This window comes from Lampris incognitus, chromosome 5, assembly GCF_029633865.1.
Source record: "Lampris incognitus isolate fLamInc1 chromosome 5, fLamInc1.hap2, whole genome shotgun sequence".
NCBI lineage: Eukaryota > Metazoa > Chordata > Actinopteri > Lampriformes > Lampridae > Lampris > Lampris incognitus.
The window spans coordinates 62,008,445-62,025,745 of record NC_079215.1 but is presented as its reverse complement, the minus strand read 5'-3'; the positions used below and the strand labels follow the sequence as shown (position 1 = coordinate 62,025,745).

General features: G+C 43.7%; 1 protein-coding gene across 1 annotated transcript in view; it reads left to right on the top strand.

The window, feature by feature from the left end:
- LOC130113067 (uncharacterized) overlaps nucleotides 1-17,301 on the top strand; it is a 1,140,561-nt gene that overhangs the window by 500,296 nt on the left and 622,964 nt on the right. The window lies entirely within an intron of this gene.

Below are 17,301 nucleotides of genomic sequence, written 5' to 3'. Positions count from 1 at the left end.
GCCTATTCTGTTGCCTACTAACACGGGGATCGCCGCTTCGAATCCCCGTGTTACCTCTGGCTTGGTCGGGCATCCCTACAGACACAACGGGCCGTGTCTGCAGGTGGGAAGCCGGATGTGGGTCTGTGTCCTGGTCGCTGCACTAGCGCATCCTCTGGTCGGTCGGGGCTCCTGCCAGGTTAAAAGAAGCGGCTGGCGACTCCACATGTATCAGAGGAGGCATGTAGTAGTCTGCAGCCCTCCCCGGATCAGCAGAAGGGGTGGAGCAGCAACCGGGACGGCTTGGAAGTGTGGGGTAATTGGCCGGATACAGTTAGGGAGCAAAAGAAGGAAAAAATTCAACAACAAAAAAAACCTGTCTCATCAAAATGTATGAGGTGAACAGCTGGTATAAGTATTTATATTTGGTATAAGTACTTTGTATGAACCTCTCTAACTTGTGTATCCACAGCTGGCCATGCTGGAAGTAGTCAGCAGTCTTGATCCAGACACTCATAACATCGTCCGCTTCCATGAAGGCTTTTTCTATCGCGGACTCACGTGTCTGGTGTTTGAACAGCTACACATGAGTCTCCTCGACTACATGAGACAGACACACTGTAAACCTCTGTCTCTGAATGAGATTCGTCCCATCACAGTACAGGTACAGTGACACGTTAAACTCTCGGGTTGTTCGTCTTGCACACCTTGAATCTACTAGGAAAATGAATGACAGAATATGACACGGTGACCAACATTCAAAACTCTGCCAATGTGTGAGTGTGGAAAGTCACCTCTTATTTCTGCCTCTCCGTCTCCAGCTGGCCACCGCCTTCAAAGCTCTGAAGAGCATCGGGCTGATTCACACAGACCTGAAACCAGACAACATCATGCTGGTGGACCAAGTCAATCAGCCGTTCAGGGTGAAGCTGATTGATTTTGGTCTGGCTGTTCCCTCCTCTGAGGTTCAGCGTGGCAGCATCCTTCAGCCTATTGGTTACAGGTGAGTAGTGCTGAGACCTGAACTGTCCAGCAGTGTGTCTGTAGTTCTGCTGGAAACCAGAAGCTACAGTTGTGCTATTCTTCCATACTAATGAGGAGAAATGTTAGATCTGATCATTCTCAGCCGGTGAGGACATTAAGCACTGATTTTTGTTCATTTATTTATTTAACCTTATTTGACTAGGAAGGTCTCTTGAGATGGAAAATCTATTTTTTGAGGGAGACCTGGCCAAGACAGCACACCACAATCACAAAGTCATGTTAAAACATACAGCGGATACACAAATGGAGAAAATAGAAATATATCAAGCTTAGGAAAAGCAATTTCACTCTTCCCTACACCGTCTTTTATTACAGGTGTGAGTGATGGGTGAATTCATCTACAAATGTGTGATTTTGTTTTGTGGGTCCTTGGTAATGTTTGCTGTCTTTGGTCCTTGTCTCCCCACCTTTAGGGCACCAGAAGTTGTCTTGGGCCTCCCCATCTCAGAGGCGATAGACATGTGGTCCCTTGGCTGTGTAATGGCAGCGATGTTCTTGGGAAGAAACCTCTACCCTTCTTGGAAAGAATTTGACATGGTAAGTCACCTGGTGTCCCTCACCAGCTGCTTCATCGCACAGACAGAATCTCACAAACCCATTGTTGAAGCTGAAGGTGGGTTAATGTGATGTTGCGTTGTCTCTCCAGATGAGAGCCATTGTGGCGACACAAGGCATGCCAGCAGATCACTTGTTGGATGCTGGTTTGAGGACGAGGTGTTTATTCACCAGGGACTCAAAACATCAAACCTGGAGGCTCAAGGTAGTGCATCATAACAACTTCCTGCTTCAGCCAGTCAGAAAACACATTAGATAAGTAACAAGTGAAATTGTTGAAAAGGTTTCAAAGACTTGTCACACGTTTGTTATTTCTTTTAGCTGCCATGGAGTACTTCCGGGACACAGGAAAATCGCCCAGGTGCCCCAGCAGGTTTAGGTTGGGCTCCCTTGATGTCCTGTTGAAGGTAAGTGGTACCGCTGGTACCGGTTTATTCTACAAGTGATGACTCAGTTGAGAACCGTCACTTTGCTCCTTTAACATGAGCCAGGCATTTTCTTTTGACTTGACTGACTTGTGGTTTGTGTGGTCTCTAAATCCAGTGCAAACCTGAGGGGGCAGACGAGCACGAGGAGGAAGACATCCAGGCATTTGTTGATCTGCTCAAAAGAATGCTCAACCTGGATGCTGCCCAGAGAATCACCCCCAGCCAAGCTCTGAGACATCGCTTCCTCAGCATGACCCACCTTGCTATGGGCTACCACCACAGCTCCTAGTGAGTGACTGTGTGTGTGTGTGTGTGTGTTTGTGTGTGAAAACATATGTCCATTTTAAATGCTAATTCTCTTTCTTTTATAACACGGGTCTTATTTGTCTAGTTTTCCATCATGCATATCAGTTGTGATATTTTTCTCACCAACTTCATTGTCAAGGTTTTGAACACGGGGCCACCACAGGCCTCAGCTTTACAACAGCGTCTTATGGGGCAAGTGAATATGAGCGCCAGACATGTTTTAACAAGTCCAGTTGAACCCAGTTATCTCACCACATATTCAAAAGTTAAAACTACCCCGAGATCCCAGAAAGTTGAGTCAGTTATTCTGGACACAAAGTTAGCGGGAGAAACGTGTCACCACTCATCTGATGCCGGGATCAGACTACATGAATTCAGCCCGATTTTGACACGACTCTGTCGTTGCCAGCAAATTTCCAGCATCAGGCCTGATTATGAACATTGGGAACGACGAAAGGGGGTCTTGACCCCGTGTAGTGTGACATGATGGAAGAACAGCGACGTGGCTTCTGGACGCTCCACGACACGCCGACATAAAGTCTAGCATGTCAGAATTTATTTTATGTTCCTGCCTCATCTGACATCTCCTACGACGTGTTCCTTGAGTGTCGCCAGTCTCCGGGCTTTCAGGAATGACCAGCCTATTTAAATACCCTAGGTAGCAGTAACCATCAACTAACTACGCTGCCAGTGCAAATTAAAAGTCATAGATAATGGGAAATCATGAACACAGTATAACTCAGGCACTAGGTCTTCTTTTGTTTTGTAGCTTAAAGGACGGGTTCAAGCTTGTGTTCAGTTGTATCATAAGTGGCTGTTTTAAAGCTGCGTCTCGCTGTGGTCCCGTGTCCAAAATCACAAAAATGAAGCCGGTGATTAAAATATCATAACTGATATGCACAATGGCAAAAACTATAAAGTAAGACCAGAAAGGATTGATCCTTTAAGGTGTTTAATTCATAAAGACATATTGACGTGGATTCATTGATTCATTCACTGATTTATTCACCAGTTGATTCATTGATTGATTGATACATTATTTGTTTTGTATCCAGCGTGATGGACTCCTTTAACATCATGTACATCTGCCCACTCTCGGAGTCGTCTTGGGGGTCTGAGATCGCTGAAACCTACAGCCAGCAAGACCAGGACCCCATGATCTCCCTCCCATATGCTAATGGAGGAGGAGATGATAAAGAGGAGGGTGACATCAAAGGAGATGATAAAGAGGAGGGTGATATCGAAGGAGGAGATGATAAAGAGGAGGGTGACATCAAAGGACAAGATGATAAGTTGGAGGGTGACATCAAAGGAGGAGATGATAAAGAGGGTGACATCAAAGGAGGAGAGGACAAAGAGGAGGGTGACATCGAAGTAAGAGATGATAAAGAGGAGAGTGACATCGAAGGAGGAGATGATAAAGAGGAGGGTGACATTGAAGGAGGAGATGATAAAGAGGAGGGTGACATCGAAGTAAGAGATGATAAAGAGGAGAGTGACATCGAAGGAGGAGATGATAAAGAGGAGTGTGACATCAAAGGAGGAGATGATAAAGAGGAGTGTGATATCAAAGGAGGAGATGATAAAGAGGAGGGTGATATCGAAGGAGGAGATGATAAAGAGGAGGGTGACATCAAAGGACAAGATGATAAGTTGGAGGGTGACATCAAAGGAGGAGATGATAAAGAGGGTGACATCAAAGGAGGAGATGATAAAGAGGAGGGTGACATCGAAGTAAGAGATGATAAAGAGGAGAGTGACATCGAAGGAGGAGATGATAAAGAGGAGTGTGACATCAAAGGAGGAGATGATAAAGAGGAGTGTGACATCAAAGGAGGAGATGATAAAGAGGAAGGTGACATCGAAGGAGTTGATGATGAATTGGAGAGTGACATTGAAGGAGGAGATGATAAATTGGAGGGTGACATCGAAGGAAGAGATGATAAAGAGGAGGGTGACATCGAAGGAGGAGATGATAAAGAGGAGGGTGACATTGAAGGAGGAGATGATAAATTGGAGGGTGACATCGAAGGAGGAGATGATAAAGAGGAGGGTGACATCGAAGGAGGAGATGATAAAGAGGAGGGTGACATTGAAGGAGTTGATGATAAATTGGAGGGTGACACCGAAGGAGGAGATGATAAAGAGGAGGGTGACATCGAAGGAGGAGATGATAAAGAGGAGGGTGACATTGAAGGAGTTGATGATAAATTGGAGGGTGATACCGAAGGAGGAGATGATAAAGAGGAGGGTGACATTGAAGGACGAGATGATAAAGAGGAGGGTGACGTTGAAGGAGGAGATGATAAAGAGGAGGGTGACATTGAAGGAGGAGATGATAAATTGGAGGGTGACATCGAAGGAGGAGATGATAAAGAGGAGGGTGACACCGAAGGAGGAGATGATAAAGAGGAGGGTGACATTGAAGGACGAGATGATAAAGAGGAGGGTGACATTGAAGGAGGAGATGATAAAGAGGAGGGTGACATTGAAGGAGGAGATGTTGAAGAGGAAGAGAACATCAAAAGAGATGGTGGTGTAGAGGAAGGGAACATCGAAAGAGAAAATGATGAAAATAAGGGATACACTGGGGACGGTGACAAAGAGGGGCTCACCCAAAGAGAAGATGATCAAGAGAAGGGAGACAGAAGAGAAAATGGTGGAGGGGAGCAGAAGAGAAGTGAAGGAGCAGGATGTAGAGACAAAATTGGTGGAGAAAAAGATGAAGGGTTGAAAAGAGAAAGAAAAAGAAAAGGAGGAAGAGGAGTGATAGGAAGATGGAGAAAGGGTTGGAGAAGTAGGAAGAGGACAGGAAAAGATGAGGAGGAGGAGAAGGAGGAGAAAGCAGAGGAGGCGGAGGAGCAAAACAAAGAGGACAAGATGAAACAGAGCACATTGATATCCCCACCAACAAAAACTAATATTCTTCCTCCTCCTTCCCCCTCCTCACTTTCATCCCCTCTCCGTCGCCCCTCGGCCTGTCCTCCATGCTGCACACTCCTCTAACCCAACAGACATGTAACATAAATGTATAAATGTTAAATGTAAATATTGAGCCTACATATAAATGTTAAATAGTCATGTGAATGTTGGAGCTAGATGTGCTCGGTGTCAGCACTCTCATCAGAGCTCCTGAGTCGTCTTCCTGTGAGGACGTCCTCTGACATACCTGCACTGAGACAGCTGGACGCAGGACGCTGTATGTAAGAATGTCCAGTCAGTCCTGGCTCATCCTGGCCACCCCCTGTCCAAGGGCTTCAAGCTGCTTCCGTCTGGCCACAGATACAACCTGCCAACACGCAGGACCAATAGACTCAACAACTCATTTGTCCTGGCTACAATTAGCCTTTTATTTACTGTTATTTGTCTGATGGACAATTGTTTATAAACTGTATATAAGATAAATATGATGAATTAATTGATGAGTAGTGCAGAAAGGGTAGGCTTAAATAAGTTTACGCTTCCTCCTACTCCTTTGTGAACATGTTATATTTAATTTGTGTTGTTTATGATAATTTATTTATTGATTTTGTTGCATAGGTTTATTCATTTCACATTAATATTATTTTGTTTATATCCTTTTTGTGTTTTTTTTTGTTGTTGTTTGTAGAGAAAAGCACTTTACTGTTGTTTAATATTTTCATTCATGATTTTAGAAAAAAAAAGACTGGCCTGTTTAATTTCTTTCCTGTACTTATTCAGTCTATCCTTGTAGATTTCATGGTGAACCTGAAGTTTAGTCTTTCTGCACCGTCTTTCTGCCTGGCGACACGCTCTCTTGAGCCGCCTAACAACCATTCCATTTCTCCAGGGGGCTTTTTGTTTTACTATGTTTTTAGTTTTAACCGGTGCAATGTTGTCAAAAGATCTTTTGTATTTTTGAGTTGAAGTTGTTCACAAGATCTTCAGTTTGTGATGCCATGAACAGTGATAACTCATTTACAGTTTTCTTAAAGGTTTCAATTGTATTATTGTCAATGAAACGTTTTTTGTTTTTGAATTATTCAAGTGGTCTCATGGCACAAGATACATTAGAGGAAGTTAGAAAAATTAGGAACGAAATGAGTTAAATCCTGTTATACTCCCCACCCTGAACTGGGCTTTAAAAAAAAAGCGCAAATGCCACCTAGCTGGAAGGAGGCGATAATCTCAGCTATACCAAAAGAAGGCAAGGATAAAATGGAATGGGGGGTCTTTTATGTCAATGTCTGTTCTTAATGTAAATTATAGACTATTTACCTCCTTCATGGCCAAATGATTAGAAGAGTTCCTACCCACACTGACACATAATGATCAGACAGAGCGATACACAATGCCCTACAAGACATTTTTAAATGTGAAATTCTTCTAGATAGTAAGACCATATATTTTGGGTATATACCCCAAGAATGGTTGAAAGGAGAGAAATATTTAATGAATATACTACTGGTGGCTAGTAAAAAGACTCTTACCAGGAAATGGTTATCACAGGAGAACCCAACTTTAAACACATGGATGGAAATTACAGTGGACATTTATAAAACGGAGAGGATAACAGCATCTGTCGATCATAAATTGGAACAATTAGCCTTATACTGGAAAAATGGTTTGACTATGTAGCACCCCATGGGCCTGATTTTATTTTCACAAATCAATGATTATGTTGTAAAGAAAAAAATCCCTCCCTACCTGTACATAATTTTTGCCTGTGTTCTGTTCTTCCTTTTCGATAAGTGGATAACAAAAAAATGTATAAATATATATATTTTTTAAAAAAAGTACCAGCATATAGACATTCCCAAAAATGCTTTCCCAAATGAACCTGGTAAAGAATATTCACATCTATTTAATTTGTCAGACCAGCCTGGTTAAGGTGTGTCGTGGAATCTGTGTGGATGCATTGTTGCCCCAAAGCAAAACACCAAAATATGGAAGTCATTCTGGATGTTTAGCTGTTTGTACCAAGATTATTCACGGGACATTCAAGGACGTCTCCTGGGTTTCCAGGTTTGAGCTGTAGAATGGGTCACTTGCTGACTCCTTCGAGGACTGATGATGTGCTGACGGACTTTACAATCATTAATGTCGCAAATGCTGCGCTGTGCTTTTGTTAATTCATTGCTGTTTTAGTTCTTGTTTATGTTTGGTTTTGTTTCTTCTCTTTTTTTTCTATTTTCCTTTTTTGGTCTTTTGTACTTTATCATTTGTATGTATGTTCCTTAAAGAAACTCAATAAAAACTTAAAAGAAAAGAAAAAAAATCAAGCGCTCTTCTGTTGTACAGCAAAAGCAGACATCAAAAAACATGCAACAGTGACCTGAAATAGCAACATCCATGATACAGGGTACAGTAATATTAAGTTCTTCTGATATGACCAAGTCTATAGTATGCCCCCTATTGTGGGTGGGTCCAGAAACATGGTGAGTGAGAGCAAATGCCTCCAATAAGCCTTTAAGGTTTCTAGCATCAGGGTCTGTTTGATTGTCAACATGAGCATTAATGAAGCCGGGGGAATTACACACGGGACATTCAAAGATAAGTTTAGGGTCTTTATTCCAATAGTAAAACTATGGATAGATAAAAGGTAAGGGGTTCAAGATATCACAACATCCCACTTTAGCTCTGTGGGAGTGAGAGGGTTTTTTTGTTTTTTGGAGGGAACAACCGCTTCAATTCAATGCAGCTCAAAAAAATACAAATACGAATAAATACGGCAGTGGCAGCCTCTATGGATAAAAATAAACAGTATTCTACACCACTCTTTGTATTCACAAATGAAAATACAATGAAAAAATATAAAAATAAAACAATCTCTATTACACTGTTGTATTAGCATTAGTCTATTCTCAAGGCTCAGCGTTTTTACCAATTTTCACCAAAAAATACCCAGATTTTTTTAAAAGGAGCAGATCGGTTTAGAGTGATTTTCACCCAGATTTTATGTTTCCACGGATCCAAAAGTTGTTCCTGTTCATGTGAGGTTATGTAACAGTGTCCTCTTGTGGCGAAATTCGGCGTGCTGGATGGCTTTGAAAAATAAAAAACTGAAAACGCTGAGCCTTGCCTATTCTCTTGAAGTCTACAACAGCGAAACAAATTCGCCAACTCTTGTTCTTATGCACAAACATACATATGCACCTCAAAGTTATACAAATAAACAAAACAAACTCTTATCGTTTGATTCGCATTTGTAAACGGTTTTAACAAACCTCAAAGGTTGAAAGAGCTTATGGCGGACACAAAACCCTCGCCGCCATCTGGTCTGCAATCGTTCGCCTTCTCTCACGTTGTGCCTGCTCTGTTCTGCATGGTCCAAAAAAAGCGTGTTCACAACAACCATTGTTCATGTCCTGACAGCGCGACACAATCAGCGATACGCGTTCCATACTTAAAGTGGCAGTAACATAAATGTCAATAAAACAGAAATAGGGACTTAAACTGTGGTTTCCGAGTTTCTTTACATTCTACACTAACACTTCTTTACCACCGGGTTACACCACTCGCTCCTGCTTAATTATCGACGTCCTCGGTGACTGGATCAGTAGTCTTCACCTCTTTCAAAGCTTCTCTAAGGAACACTGAACCTAAATTCGCTAGGATCTGAGATACAACTGCTGAACTTAGGGACAGTGACTCTAAAGCTGATTTTGGCTCAATCTGCGGGTTTGTATGCACAGCAGCATCGATTGTCTTACTCCTGCGAGGAGCAGGGATGGGAACCTGTACTACAGTTACAGGGTCAGGTACGGGCTCTGAATCAACAGTTACTGACTGTCCCAGTTCAGGGTCCAAAGTATCAGTCTCCATAACACTGGGCTCTACATCAGACATTACTGCCTCAATAGACTGAGGGTCAGCAACAGGTAGGGGATTGGTTTCTGAATTATTCTTTACCCTAAGAGAAACCTCTTCAATCACAATTCCATCATCATGTTCTCCCATCTGACCTCTATGATTATGAACCTCCAGACTGAATAAACTCATGGACTGGTCTGGTAATCTTCTTTCTAAGCATAGAGCTAGGGAGAGTTGGATTTACACATGGCCTAATGTCTACACTGTTCACTCTCTTAACAGGCCCTCCCTCAACAGGTTGAACTGTGTACGTAGTTCCCTGTATCGCCAAAATCTGATACACAGTTGCACCCCATGCATTCTGTATTTTGTTTCTCCCCAAAGGTCTATGTCTTAAGTACACATGCTGACCTTCCTCTACCGGGGGGACAGGACACATTGTCATTGTGAACAGCAATCTGTTCAGCAGCTTTCTGCTCTGAGTATTCTTTTGCTCGTGCATGTACATCTGTTAGCCTTTGATGATGAACAGCCAACCAGTCAAGTTTCTTATCCTCAGAATGCTCCTGTCCAAACAGGGCATCAATTAGGAGATGAGGATCCACACCATACAGTATGTAATGAGAATAACCTGTCGTTGAGTGTGGAGTCACATTGTATGCATACACCAATTCTGGTAAATGCTCAGGCCAATGCCTCTTTCTGTCAGCGGGCAGTGTGCGCAAAAACTCATGTACATTTCTATTAAAACGCTCACATTGTATAAAAACTTAAAAAAAAAAAAAACATTCACATTCTGCATTTCCTGTAGGATGATGGGGAGTAGTTCGCATTTTCTTTATCCCATACAACTTGAGAAGTTCACCTATTACCTGGCTCTCAAAATTTCGGCCCTGATCCGAATGCAACCGTTCAGGCACACCATACTTCATGAACCATTCCCTTATCAGCACCTTAGCTATGGTGTCTGCCTTTTGGTCACGTGTGAAAAAACGTGTGTGAACTTTGTAAACACGTCTGTAATCACAAGAACATTTCCTCTGCCATCTGTAGCTGGCTCAAGCACTGTGAAATCTACAGCTACAACCTCCAAAGGTCTCGATGCAAGGAATGATCTCATAGGGGGGTGAATTTTTGGATGCGGCATTTTAGTGAAACAACAGCGCTGACATTCTTTGACCCACAGCTCCACATCCTCATGCATCCCGATCCAAGAAATGCGGCCAACTGTGCTACCAACCTTTGCTCTTTGGCCCCTAGTTTTGCACTTTTGAGATCACATAAGGGGTTGTTGTCAGTCACGACCTTGAATTTTGAATCAAGCAGATATCCAGTAGTTCGAGCATCATGCTACTTTAGTTCGTGTCATTCTTTTCTGCATTTCTCAGCCTCCAACTGGCATAATGCAATTACCCTTTTTCTGTCATCCTGTTGCTGATATAGGACCGCTCCTAAGCCATGACTACACGCATTGGTCTCTACTATGAATGGACAGGTAAAATTAGCATAATCAAGTATGGTTGCACTGTACGTGACCAGCTCAACATCAGCAGAGATGCGTTGAAAATTTACTTCACAGGTCTGTTCACCGTCAACACTCTCAACTCGAGATACAAAACCCAGCCGGGTTCTCGGGCAGAGCCAACATCCTCTTGTGAGAAATTCACAACTTTGACTGGGACAGTTGGACGCTGACCACTCACCAACGTTGGAATGATTGCGAGACCTTGAGGGAGCGTTGTGTTTCCAGGTTCTACCAGCAGTTGAGCATCTTTCTCAGCCCCCTTAATGGTTCCTTTTACCATGACAGTGGCTAAGGATGATGAAGGTATGTGTACCTTATCTTTACCAGTGACTCTGGCAATGGCTCTCTTATCAACATTGCATTTCTGCATTTGTCGAAACACATTTCTCCATTCCGAATCTAATTTCCCACCCAGTGTAGTATCAAATTCAGATTGCACTAACTGCCAACACTTGCGAATGATATTCATACCAATGATACGGGCTTCTGTCATCTGGGAGCTCTTAGAGTCCTTCATAACCAAAAAGCCACAATCTGGGATTTTCATACCCATTGCTTCAACTTCCAATTCAAGGTAACCTAGATAAGATATCTCTAGTCTATTTGCAGTAGTTAGTAGTTATTCAAAGCCAACTAGAGATGGAATACACATCCTTCTGAAAGAACTTTTCAGTGATGGTGCTTACATTGCTACCAGTATCCACTAAACAATGTGCTGTAGTACAACCGATATTAAGCTCTTTTACTTGGCATTTTCCTATTGCACGCTCTATCACCTGCTTTCGTGTTTGGTTGTCCTGTCTGTGAGTTGTCTATCTAGCCCAAACTGTCCGACTCTATACAACCCGGGGAGGGGGGGGGTCTCGTTTCCCTGAGCATAGCTTCTGTCTGCAATTCTTGGTGATACGTCCCGCAGTCTTGCACTTTAAACATATCGGCTTACCATCGTCTGTGAATTTAGGCTGAGCTCTAGGTTTGCTATTTGAGAAGGCACCAGTGCCCTCCATTTTTGTGCTCTGTAGTGGACATAGCGTTTTTGCTCATCTCTCTCATACTATACATGCCACTGTATACAGTCCTGTTTTCCCTTAAAGAGGACAGGACAACTATGCCCTTACAATGACGTCACGTGTGTGTGTGTGTGGGGGGGGGGGGATTGTACACTACAGTGGACATGTTGTAACATTTGAAACAAATCAAGCTTGAATTTTTTTTGCAATGTGTTTTTTTTACCACCCAACATTTAATTTATGTAAACAAAAAAAAGAAAGAAATTAAACAACATTATTTTTCCTGGGTCTCATATTACAGAAATAGGGACTTAAATCATGGTTTCCGAGTTCCGAGTTTATAAGGATTTAAATGAGTTTCTTTACATTCTACACTAATATTCCTTTACCACTGGGGTACATTAACATCACCTGAGATGATGAACCAATCATAATCAGTGGAAACCCTAGACAGGACCTCCAAAAATTCATCAAGAAAGCCATGTTTAGATTTTGGTGGCCGATAGACAGTAATTTTTGTAACACCCGTCCCATATAGCTATATAAAAATCTGCTATGTGTAGTAGTACTGTGGGCGGGGCCTGGGTACGTTTTAAAATAAATGGCGCTATTACCTGTATGCTCTTAAATTATTTGAGTGGTTCTCTCTTTTAAACTGAAATAACTGGCGGTGCCTCCAAATAAATTTATGATATATAATAAAGACATATCACTTGGATTTTGGTTTTGTCTCTTGTCCTAATTCTATCTATCCTTTTAACAGTTATTAAATATGAATAACCTGTGACACAACAAGGTTTCTTGATGTAATGCCAAATTATGGTAGGCTATTTATTTACATTAAACAGAACTTCTCAAAATCACATTCATGAATAAAGACAAGTAGGACTAAATCCCAAATATGAATAAACACCAAATGATATCAAATAACATCAAGCATAGGTGCACACATACACACTCACACACACACTCACACACACACACACACACACACACACACACACACACACACACACACACACTCTGCAACCTATGGTCAACCGGGGTCAGCCCTATGTTCCCACAGCCCAATGGTCCCACAGCCCTATGTTCCCACAGCCCTATGTTCCCACATTTCTAAGTTTTTTCTTATTTCTAAGATTCTTCTCAAAATGAAACCCTATGTTCCCACATTTCTAGGACATTTTCAAAATTAGGTCTTGTGTTCCTACATTTCCCTTCAATGTAAGCCCTATCCTCCCACAAGATTTTTTGGAAGCACTTTATAGTAAATGAATGAGTAATTTTTTTCCACAATATTTGGTGAAGAGCTATAGCGGACAGGACCGACCCCCTGGTCCACAGTGTATGCTCAAATGGCTGTTTTTCATGGAGGTGAGTTAAATTTCGGTATGAGGGTTCATCACTCCACAGCAACCCCATGTTGGAGTAGCGGTGTTGAGCTCGAGAGAGAGTTTGGAAGCTAGCTCTCTCCTTCAAATCGCCAGCCGCGGGATTGAGTGGCGAACCCTCAACTACCAGGGGTAGAAATGTGGGAACATTGGGCCTAATTTTTTTTTAAAAAATCTTAGAAATGTGGGAACATAGGGCTGTGGGAACATAGGGCCTAATTTTGAAAAAAATCTTAGAAATGTGGGAACATAGGGCTGTGGGAACATAGGCACGCTCCTGGTCAACCCACTTGTAAACCAAACCCCCGTTGCAGGCCTGAGTCGTGGCTTGGGAGCGTAGAGGCCTAGAAACTGTAGTGGCCGCGTCACTTGGCCACACAAGCAAAATAAAAAAACAGGTGGTCAGTACTCACAGATCCAGGGGACATTTAGAAGGGGAGGACGAGGGGAAACTGAGTGATGGGTGCTCGGCAGGGCGCAGAAGAACAGCGGCGGAGAAAGAAACAGCAGCGACAGTCAACTAGCGCTCCAACAGGAAACAGTTCTCCAAAGGGGTCCAACGGAGCTGTCCTCTCTTACAGCCACACATCATCAGTCTCCTGAATCAAATAAATCAGCTAAGCAACAAGTCCATACACTATTTCGTGGCGAGCTAGCGATAGCTTGTCTTAACCAATTCTTCAAAGCTGAGCTAATTGTTATTTTGCTAATGCTAACAGCTACTCGCGCTTAGCAACACGATGCGTTTTTACACCATAACATGTAGTCACAGTATGAAAAGCAATACACAATCTCATATTTACCTCTTGCAGATCACAAAAATCCAAACCCTTTGGATAACTGTTCGTCAACCACTAACATTTTGCTCTCGAACAATCTGCACTGTTCACTTGACGGTGACCATTCGCTTTTTTCCCCCCGTTCTCCAACACACCAGACCTAACAGCTTACAACCAAGCCCCGCCCCCTACCTGAGAACAGAATCTGGATTGGCTGTCATTTAAGAACATGACAATTAAACCAAAGGACAACATAGATTGACATAATGCGGCTAATTAAGTTAGGCTGTTAATACTGACTACACGTGCTTGGTCCTGTACATATTATGCAAACTATGCTCATTTGCATAAACTCTAACCCTTTAACTGTAAAGATTATGACTTCTCTATTTTATCCTTCCTCATATATCTTTAACATATTTAAACATTATGAACTTAATTTTTAAAACTATTTATATCCTAAATGAATTTTAACCAAATGTCTAAATGCATTTTAGCCAGGGCTACATTATTAAAATCGTTGCATTACAATGTATAGTAAAAGCAAGGTATCCAAAAGACGTGATCCCCGTGGGGGATTTCCTTGCAGCTATAGGAATCTCTTATCAGATCTGGTGGTATGGATGAATTTGGAGCCAGGAGGTGCAGTCTCAATGATCGCGACTGTGCCATTTCTATCAAGGTCTCGGTCAGTTGGGTGAAGAGCAGGTTATGGGTACTTATATCCATCCATCCATCATCCAAACCGCTTATCCTGCTGTCAGGGTCGCGGGGATGCTGGAGCCTATCCCAGCCGTCATTGGGCGGCAGACGGGGAGACACCCTGGCCCAGAGGTGGGAGTCCCGCCAGGACAGGCAAACCAGGCAATAGCTTGGGCCCCCCAAAATATATGTGGGGAAAAGGGCCCCCGATGGCCACACATATAGTATTGGCACATTTTGCAAAGACAGCTATAAACCCTCTTAAACGTCTCAGAAAGGCAAATACCCCCCCCCCCCCCACTGGCCACTCGTATTGCCGCGTTTTGCAGTGACAACTGCAAAGTCATACAGTAAAGTGACATTCCATAAAGCATAAAGGCACTAGTGCGCCGTCGCTGAAAACGGAAACCCCCTTTGCGAGACCCCTTCTAGTCTTGAGAGTCGGCGAGCTACCTGTAACTAGATGATGTACCACGGTTTGCCGAAACGTTTGCATTAACCAAACGGTCCAAACTCGACAAAGGCTACAAATTCTTCATCGAACGGTACCTGTTTGATTATGCTAAATAACTTATGTTAAAGGCAATAACTTTAAATCATAGTCAGAAAGAGAGAGATCTTGAGAGAGAGAGAGAGAGAGAGAGAGAGAGAGAGAGAGAGAGAGAGAGAGAGAGAGAGAGAGAGAGAGAGAGAGAGCGAGAGAGAGAGAGAGAGAGAAAGAGAGAGAGAGAGAGATCTTGAATTCAACTAAATAACTTATGGAAAGATCGCGCCATCTCAACCAATCTGAAAACTACAAACAGTCGTATGGCCAGTCATGTTATATGGAAGTGAAGGATGGACTTTGCCTAAAACAGATGAAAAGAAAACCAATGCTGCCGAAATGTGGTTTTGCCGCCGTTCGCTGAGAATAGGTTGGATAGAAAAACGAACAAATGAAAGTGTGCTACAGCAACTTGGAACAAATATGATCCTTCTGTCGACCATTCAGAGACGACAACTAAAACATTTCAGCCACGCTATGTGTCATAAGACCTGCACTATTATGAAAAATAGAAAGATAGATACATAGATAGATAGTGATGGTGGTCGACAGTTGGACGCTGCCCGCCATTCCCCTCATCACCTTTTCTTTTTATTAATCCATATAATTTTATCATTATTATTTTTACATAATGATGCTGGTCGCGTGGCTTGGTCCTGGACTGTTCCGGCGATGTCTGGAACTGCTTGGCATCCTGCGCATCATATTCTTCATACTGTCGCGGGTTGATATTTACACCTCAGTGATGACGAGCGGCGTGGGCGAATACACGATGCCGCGACAGACCGGGTGGCCGTTAGCTACTGTTAGCTAGCAATAGCGGCTAGCGACCGCGCTATGCTAACCTGCTGTCCTGACGCTCGGTAGCATAACGTTAACTTTGTGTTGTAGACTCACCCTTTTGGTGTTCAGCGACGAAAGGGGGTCTAGCTGATCCCTCTCTGTCTCTCTGGCTCTTTGCTGGTACAGGGGTTTGCTTGGGCCTGTAACCTGGCGGGAGGAACAGCTCGACTCACGTCTATACTTTTAGGACTCCAGATAACAACTGCCTATGCTTCCGGGTCAAGCTGGCTATCCCCGCGATAGCGCGTGCCCCCCACTCAATGGCAGCTTCCCTCTCTAGTAACCCTGACAACATCCCCTGTCCTGACAATCTAGCTCGGTATTCGCCACACTACCCCCCCCCCAGACTGCTGAGTCCCTTCAGCACCAAATCACTAACTTATTAAAATAACAGAACATGCTGCCTAGTAACTGCAGTAAATGTAAAAGTAAAAAGTCTGGCCTGAACCGCCAGCTATCTTCAATTGCCCAAACATAACTAACAGGGCCTCTCAAATATAAAAAAAACAAACAAACACTTAACTTATCTAACCCCAACTATCTCTGCAACTGACCTGACTAACCCTTAACTAATGTCAGTCAGTCGCGGTCTCCGTCAGTCAGGAGTCGTCTTGGTAGCGGGCAGGCCTGGTTATGGACCTGCCCCTCCTAGTAAGTTGGGCTGGGTTGGCAGCTTCTTCGTCTGACCCAGAGCTGGAGCCACTCGGGGGTGCCGGTTGGGTCTTTGCTCTTCGTCGGCGACGACGTGCAGCAGGCTGTCCACGGCTCTGCGTCAGTCGAGGAGATATCCCGGGGAACGCTCCGACCTCCGGCGGTCGCTTCATGGAGAGGCCGGGGGCATCTGTGTCCTTGGCTGGATTCCCAGGATGAGTGGGGGTACTTGCAGGAGAGCTGGTGCAGACAGGCGGTGTATGTGCATCCTCCACTGCGTCCTTATCTTCATCTTGGGAACCCAAGTGGTGTGCAACGTGTAGGTTGTCTAGCAGGCTGTCCATCACCGGTGTCTATCCTGTGTTTGACTACATAGAACCGGCCAAGGTCTCCATCGGTTGCCGCAAAGATGGACTGGTACTTCAGGAGAAGAAGGAGAAATGACTCTTGCTGTTCTTCACTCAGGCCCTCACTTGCTGAAGTGAACAGTTCAAAGATGGAGAGGCAGGTCTAGCACACTTGCTGGCTTCAGACGTCGTATCTGCTGCGAGAGCTCAGGAGGCGGTGGTGGGGTTTTGGAGAAGAGATCAGGGGGTTCCTCCATGGCTTCGATGAGGATTCCAAGGCAGGTGCCTCCCGGAAGGTTCGTGGTGGAAGGAGACAGGTTGCAGATTCTTATAGGCACCCTTTCATCCATGTCTACGATGACGCTGCCTGGGGACACGCCGTCCGCTAGTCCAGCTGGCTCCAGGACTGCTGTCACTCCAGGT